A 7,500-nucleotide genomic window follows, 5' to 3' on the forward strand; every position below is an offset into this window, starting at 1 on the left:
AACCAGTGTTGAATTACGTAACATCTCTGCAAGGAGATCTTGTAAGACTGTGACCTGTTTAATGCCAAAAAGAGAAGAAAAAGGAAAACAGAAGAATTACAGGCCTATAACATGCATGTCAACAATGTACAAGCTAAGGACAGCAGTAATAACTGTAAGAATATATGAACATCTAATTTTAATGATAGAGACGCAGCTATGGGTGCAAGGATCTTCTTGGTTGTCTGTCGCGTGACAGGTTCGGCGCCACACACGCCATCCTTCATGGTGTGTTGACGTCCGCCTTGGAACTGATAATGAAAGTGGTTTTCAGTTGCCTTCCTCCATCTCGGTACAGGAGCCAAAACCAGATTACTGGCCCAGGATCAACGTACACTAGAACAGTACTTGGAGAATAATTTAGCAAATGCATGTTTATCAGAAGGTCACACATGGACAATCAGATATATGGAATTAGGCAAAATAAATAAAACAGCAATGCAGTTTTAAAAAGGAGCAATGGGGAGATGGAAAACAAGAATTCTAAAAAAACAAAAAACAAAAAAACAAGTGGTATATTTCAAGGAGATTCTCTATCGCTGCTGTCAATTTTGCTTAGTACTAACATCGCTGTCAGCCTTGTTAAACGACACAAGAAAAGGGTTACCAACTAAAAGAAAAAAGAAAGCATCTTCTCTATACGGATTGCGCTAAAGATAATAGGCAATTGGAAACGCTAACAAATCTAGTGAAAATATTAAGTGATGATGTAAAAATGAATCTCGGAATTGACAAATGTGCTAAAGCCACATTCCATAGTCAGTTAACAACAGGAGAAATAGTACTAATAGGATGCGTGTAAATATCTTGTTAGTCATTATGGGAGTTGCATGTATCGTCTATCAGTAAAACAGCAGCTAAGCAGCCCGACACCTGGTCAACGGCAGTCATGTCAGCAACCTCAGGCATGTCCCCAGCAGCGTTCGAAGCATGGGCTGTCAGCGTGAAGGATTACAACCTCATCTGCGGATAGGCTCCACCCCTCGCCGCTTCTTATGTGAGACTTTTTTGCAGCAGCGATGACCAGCATCGACAGGCAAGATTTTAAAAGCTCTCAACGTCAGCAGCAGTCGGCATAGTGAGTGACGTAGTGATCGGCCCGCGGTATGAAGTGGGAGCAGGGCCAGATTTTTTTTATGCCAGAGCATGTATACATTGCAGAGGGAGTGCAACATCTCTACCTATCACTAGGAGCCTACAGATCCCAAGCTACCCAGCCTCGAGATGGTTGTTGAAACATTTTGGGCGAACAGTGTTCGCAGTGGAGTGCTCACCCCTATCAAAGATGAGCAGACCCCTGCACCATATCCACCTCCAGTGTGACCCACGCCCACATGCAGTACACATACCCGCTGCCGTGCCACATCACTTCTACGACGAATGCGGCGCCACATCGACGCTGACATCAGCAGAGGCATAATTAAAGAGGTGCCTGCTGGTAAAACAACTAAGTGGTGTGCATGCATGGTGGTGGTGCCCAAGAAGGACGGGGAGCCACGGAGAATGGTGGACCAAAGCACACATACAAAGCAGTTGCAGACACCTCTCTGTACCACCAGAGTCCCCTTAATGGAGAGAGCTACAAGGTAACATTTTCATCACCCCCTGAGGACAGTTACACTACCATAGAGCCCCCACGGGGCACTGTGTAGCACAGGACACCTTCATTAAGCATTTGGATGATGTCATAGCTGACATCCCCAGGAAACTGAAGTGCGTCGATGACGCTCTACTGTATGATTCCAGCATGGCAGTGGCCTTCTGGCACACATACGACCTTTTAGAGAAGTGTGTAAACAATGGGGTAACACTGAGGTCCAATAAGCTCTGCAGGTGAAGCGTCACATTTGCAGGGTACTTACTTGGCTGGGAGGAGTCCAACTGAGTAACGACCTCGTCAATAGCATCGCAGACTTTGCTATGCCATCCTGCTTGTCCCTGACTGACATAAGGTCTTGGTTTGGCCTTGTGAACCAGGTAGTCCCCTTCCTGGTGATAGCACCACTGATGGAACCTTTAAGGAACTTCTGAAAAAGCCTGTTGGAAAGGGTGTGTACTGGGATGACACCCTGGACACCCTCTTCAGGTCCACAAAGGAACCATCAAGCGCCTGGTGGTGGTAGGCCTCCGATACTATAACACCACATGCCCCACAGCTGTGCTCACAGACTACAACCACCAAGGGGTCGGGTTCCTCATCATGCAATATAGTCAGTGTGTATCACGTGAAGCCCCCATGTTTTGCGTGAGTGGATGGAAACTAGCGTTTTGTGGCAGTCACCACCTCACAGCAGCAAGAAAGCCTGCCTGTTCCTCCTATGCTGCACAGATTTAACTTTCGTCACCGACCACAAGGTCCTCACCAAGATATTCGGTGATAAAGAACATTAGGGGAAGGCCACTGCGTTGCAGTTGCACTTTCTCGTTATCCAGCCATAGCAAGTGCACCTGAGGAATCTGTTGAGGCAGCAATATGTGTGGCTATGGTAAGTACAGCGGCGAGGCCATGGAGGACGACATAGGACACGTGGTGGACTTACAGCGAGTGGAGGAAGAAGCCCTTATGGACAAGAACCATCAACTGCTCCACGAGTGCAAGACCAACGATGACTGGGCAGAAGGGATGGACTTGGAGAAGGCCACATTACGACTTTACTTCAAGATGCGAAGCCTCTCCCGCCAGCTCCCGCCTCATAACTGCTTTCTGTCAGTGGTTTAGGAGATTGGGCATCCCCGAGGAGCTGTCATGCGACGGAGGCATTAACCTCACTAGTCATAAGTCCAGAAACTTCTTCAGTGCCTGGTGCATCAAGTTAAGGATCTCCTCAGCCCACTACGCCCAGAGGCGGCAGACAAGTTGGAGAAAAGGCTACTAAGAGGCCACATCTTCCGCGGGGACTCCCTGGACGTCCCCATCGCAGCTGCTGACAAGCAGGCAACTGCTGGTGGAAAGCTCACGGTACTTAATCAGTGAACAGAGGGGACTGATGCTAAGTGAAGGGGAACATGCCATGAACTGCTCTACAGCAAAATCATCACTTCGTCGCCATCAGGCAGCTCATGACCTCGTCACCCTCAAGCCGAGACAGCAGACATGGATTCAAAACCCTGTCACCGGGCAGTGGGATCGGTCGGGAACAGTGGTGGAGCCAACTGCGCCATGACAATACCTGGTGAGGCTGGGTGGCAGAGGCAGGGCCATGATCAGGAGCAAACGTCACCTTCGCCCGCGAGGTAGCGAGCCCAAGGCAGGTGCTCCACAAGAGCCCCAAAGCACCGTGTCAAACATCCCCTCAACTCCCAATCCCGGTATACCAGGACCCCCAAGATACCTGGATAAAATATTATACGAATCTTAGTAACGTCAACATAGCAGCCCGAGACCTGGTCATCGGCAGTCGACCGCTGACCGCCATAAAGACTATCATTCCTTGCACCAGATTAAACTAGTTGAAATATATCTTGCTTCTATTTACATCTCGTCCCCTAACATTCATTAATGTATGTGATATAGAAGTCGTGTACAATCAGGAAAGCAATTCATCTCTCTCGCAAGTCTCAGTGGTAAAGGGCAGTTTGTGATACTAGGCTGATCAGTGTATTGTGCGGCAAAACCGGCTGTAGTGGGCATGAGGTACCCCTAATGAGATTGAGAGTCCAGACTAGGCGATTCCCCACCCCCCTTTTGACGGCAGCAGCGCTGGCTCAGCACCGTCTGTGGGCATTCTTGGTTGTTACCCATGACCTCTTCACCCCTAGAGTTTTATTTTTTGTTATCTATTTTACATTTTTTTAGCTTGTATTTTTTTTTAGTTTTCAAGTTTTATTTTCCAATGTCTTTTAACGATTAAGTAAGTTTCACTTTGATTCTCACTTATTTTATTCAAAAACATTTTTACGACAAGACAAAAGAAAAGATAAAATAAAAAGTCTCGCTGCCAAACTCTTGGGCTTACTTGTCTAATCAGCTCGGTTCACGGAGCGCCCGGCCTCACTGGACGCTTCCTCCGTGTTTTTCTTTTAGTCTACGAGAGAGAGGGGCTTCCTCCGTGTTTTTCTTTTAGTCTACGAGAGAGAGGGATAAGTATATTTTTATTGTTTGCAAGTCGCATCCTTATACATATTTATTACTAGTCTTACATACTCTTCTGATCCACTTTTTTCTCTTTCATAATCCTCCACATTTCCCCTCTTGCCACGCGCCTTTCCTGAATCTGTAAATACGAGGTGTAGCTTTCTGTTCTTTTTTTCCCATTTCTTTTTTTAGCATTTACCTCAAAGCTAAGATGGCGTCTGCCCCACACACACACACACACACACACACACACACACACACACACACACACACACACACACACACACACACACACACACACACACACACACACACACACACACACACACACACACACACACACACACACACACACACACACACACACACACACACACACACACACACACACACACACACACACACACACACACAAATGCGCGCGCACGCATATATACCCATACGCATATATATATATATATTTTTTTTTTTTTCCTCATATTTTCCATTTCTCCTCCTCTTACTTTCTCCTCATTTTGTTTCTCACAAACATTCGAATAGTTTACCTAGCAAATGGCCATTTTCTGTAAGTAAATCAGTATAGAAAACTTTTTTTTCAGGTAAACTATGTTGAATCAGCAGTTAAACCAAATCTGAACTGCATTTTTTTTTTTGGCTGTGAGCGGAGGAGCAGAGGAACAAGCCAAGAGAGACGGAGTTGGGTGCTGCTCCTGTGAAGACCTCGTGTGTGCCTTTGTGACCTGATAAACTTTGTGTTTCCCTGTTATAAGCTGTATCGTGCAGTGTGACATGCTGGTTTCCCCCTGTATTGTGCTTATAGAAAAGTGTACGGGTAAATAACTTGTGTAAATAAAGGAAAGACTGTCATTTTGTGTTTATTTCGTGCCCTGCCTCGCCACCTGGCGTTTCCCCTCTGGTGTTCTGGACGCTGTGGTGCTCGGTACCTCTTGGAGCTGTTCAGTGTTCACGACCCTGTGGATAACACGCCGTCTGCCTAGCCTGCCTTATGTTGGTGGCAGAGAGATGAGGCGGCCGGCGTAACATTATTATAAAAGAATAATTATTTACAAGAATAATAAATATACTACGTGTGATTTTGACATTTATCAAAAGGTAGATAGATGAATAAACACTGATGAAGTACAGAGATACTGTCAGAGCAAAACATTCGAAATTGTATACATTTTGATAGGCAGCAAGTGACCTTTCGAATAATATTCCAAAAATACTAAAATAGTACCATTTCTTTACTTTTTCAAATAAATGATATTAATGATATATAATAATGATAATGGCAATGATAATAGTAATTATAATGATAATAATAACAGTAACAATAGTAATAATTTTCAGTATTATCATTATCATCATTACTATTACTTTTATTGTTATCATTATAACTACAGTAAAAATAAATGATAAATAAAGTGGCCCATACACGATCAATTATATTGCGCAATTTCATTGTCAATACTCTGAATTGACAATTAAATTAACCGTGTATGGGCGATATTTTTGACTTGCACAATTGTACTGAGTGAATTAATTTCTGCTTGATATTTTATTGCGCAAGTCTATTTGATTGCACACTTAATTGACCGTCTGTGGTGACCGTCAATTAAATTGTGCAACAAAATCATTTGTCTTCCAGATTTCGTATCGTCAACATGTCTGACAAAGAAGAAGACAGGACATTCCAACTGGAGTGCATCGAAGTTTATAAAAGTTTACCAGCCCTATGGAAAGTAAAAAGTGATGAATACAACAACAGACAAAAGAAAGATGCAACTTACGCTGTGTTGGTTGAAAAATTCCTTGGAAAGTACCCAAACTACACAAGAGAAAATGTAAAAAAAAAGATCAATTCATATAGAACCAACTATCGCAAAGAATTGAAATCGCAAAGGTTTCAATAACAATTTTGCCGATGGTTTGTGGCGCAATAGCACTGACAAACTTCAGATCTTCAAATGTATTTCCCGTGGCCAGGTAACGCAGTGTAATTGATAAACGCTCCGTAGGAGAGATGAGCTGACGCATATTTGTAGTTTGTTTTTCAATCGGGCTCGACCATTTGCAATAGCTCATTATAGGACTCAGCATCCATGAGCAGAAAGTTTTTGAGATCACTTGGCTCATCATGGCTCAGTTCACGTAGTAATTTGGTGTGTCCAAACGTTGAACGCTGCAGAAACCATTCTTTTGACCATTTTGCACGCTTCCTTTTTGGAACATCGGTTTCCTCTTCTACAGCAAAGAGCAACGGCCACGGCGATTGCTGGGTCAAAATCCTCCATCCTTTCTCAGCGGATTGCAAGACCAAATTGAGGCTGGGTTGCGCAATTAAAGTGTCAATTATATTGACCTGTGTGTGGGCAACTTTAAATTATCAATTATATTGTGCAACCAGACTTGCCCAATATAATTGATCGTGTGTGGGCCGCTTAAAGGTCTCATTTTCGCTGTCAATTACTGTCGTGCTAAACTTTCCTAGGACTCCGCCCTTACTTATGGGGGCGGAGTCATAGATAAACTTGCAGATGAGAGTGCGTACGGGCGGACGGGTGGCCCCACAGCCAGCCGATCCTTCCCTTTATTTGGGGCAACGTCGGCGGGGGCGATTACTCCGGGCGTGCACCCGGAGTAATCGCCCGTGGCTTAGCTTTCTGGGTAGGCGCTTAGATCATCCGGTCCTTGCGGCAGGATAAGCGGTTTCCCTTTTCTATCGCAGGAATTGGAGCGACTGGGAGTTGAGATGGCTGCCCTCTCAGAGGTGAGAAAACCTGGTAGTGGTACGATCAGTATGGGTGGGTACACCTACTACTGGTCGGGCCGCAGCGATGCGGCCCGACCAGTATGTAGCCATAGCCATCTCCAGCCGACTTCAGCCCTCGGTAGTTGAGGTGACACCGGTTGATGAGCATATTATGGCATTGAGACTGAAGCATGCTTTTGGCTTCATGTCTCTTATTGCTGTATACGCTCCTACCTATGTACGTAAATTCAATGTGAAAGAGGCATTCTACACCAAACTCGCATCTGTGGCAGACAATTGCCCCTGGCGAGATATTCGCATTGCTCTGGGCGACTTCAATGTGATATCTGGCTGTGATCGAGCTGGCTATGAGATGTCTGTTGGCCACAATGATCCCAGCAGCGAGAATAGCCTCCTTCTCAAGGACTTTGCTAGGTCCCAGAAAATGAGGATCTCTTGCTCCTGGTACCACTGTTCCAACCCGCATCGCTGGACATGGTACAGCAATACGGGTAAAGTGGCCAAGGAGATCTACCACATTCTTGTCAGCACACGATGGAGGATCCTCCAGAACTGCAGGGTTTACTGGAGTTCTGTGACACTGACCATAGACTGGTTGTGGCTACCCTGC

The sequence above is a fragment of the Penaeus monodon genome, chromosome 18, assembly GCF_015228065.2.
Source record: "Penaeus monodon isolate SGIC_2016 chromosome 18, NSTDA_Pmon_1, whole genome shotgun sequence".
NCBI lineage: Eukaryota > Metazoa > Arthropoda > Malacostraca > Decapoda > Penaeidae > Penaeus > Penaeus monodon.